A 1,140-nucleotide genomic window follows, 5' to 3' on the forward strand; every position below is an offset into this window, starting at 1 on the left:
TCCTCCTCCTCCTCCTCTTCTTCTTCTTTTCCTTCCTCCTCCTCCTCCCTCCTCCTCCTCTTCTTATTCTTCTTCCTCCTCCTCCCCCTCCTCCTCTTATTCTTCTTCCTCTTCCTCCTTTCCTCCTCCTCTTCTTTCATTTTTCTCTTTTTTCTTTTCTACTTCTTCTCCACATTATGAAAGAGATATGAATTTTGTTTTTACAAAATTACCAATATGAATAACTCATGAAAAGTCAAGAAAGTAAATACTCTTTAATTTCACTCATAATTTCTTTTAAATTTCTTGCCACAGACTGCGTTGCTGCGGGGACCTCTTGTTCCATGGGATGAGCAGAGTTCTGGTCAGGTGGGCAACGAATTCGGTGGATGACAAACAGAGTCAACACAAGGAAGTGCAGAATCTGAGTGAATTTGCACAAGGTAAAATTCAGGTTTATATAGTATACAGAAAACAGGGCAGATGACAAAAGTCACGGAAGCAGATGATGGTCACATCAAGGTCAGAAGGATCAGACAGCAAGACAGAAGTCACATAGGCAAGTGACAGTCACATCAAGGTCAGTAAGATCAGACATCCAGGTGCAAAGTGGAAGAGCAGTGGTGCCCTTCCTGCTGGGACTATCTTGGTAGTCCCAAGCTAATACTCTGGGTCTGTCAGAGGCAAGCACCAGTCTAGCAGTTCCTGAGAATGCCCTTAAATGAGGGAAGCCCTTCAACTACTCTCTGGTATGTTAAAACAATTCTGTCTTCTGTGGGACTGCTCTGTGAATTCTATGTTTACAGTTAATAGTAATGCCTGACCTCTACTGGTAAATCTGAGGACACATTGTCTGATGAGGCAGCTTCCTTGTGAGAAATTACAAGCTAACAAGAGCTTGGTAATAAATTAGAATATATTGGAATGCTGTGCTGGCCAGGGAACAATGTTTAATCTTAGTTTTAACTATCTATGAATAATTTCTTGGGACACCTTTATGCCTGAATAAGAAGGCATGTTGACTATTGGAAAGACTAATCTGGAACACATCTGAGTTAGGAGATGCCAGTGACTGACTGAATACCCAGGAGGCAAACTCCCTTTGAAGCCGTACACCTCTGGTCCATGATCAGGCCTTCAAGCCTGACACACAGACTTTAC

This window comes from Mastomys coucha, unplaced genomic scaffold, assembly GCF_008632895.1.
Source record: "Mastomys coucha isolate ucsf_1 unplaced genomic scaffold, UCSF_Mcou_1 pScaffold8, whole genome shotgun sequence".
Taxonomy (NCBI): domain Eukaryota; kingdom Metazoa; phylum Chordata; class Mammalia; order Rodentia; family Muridae; genus Mastomys; species Mastomys coucha.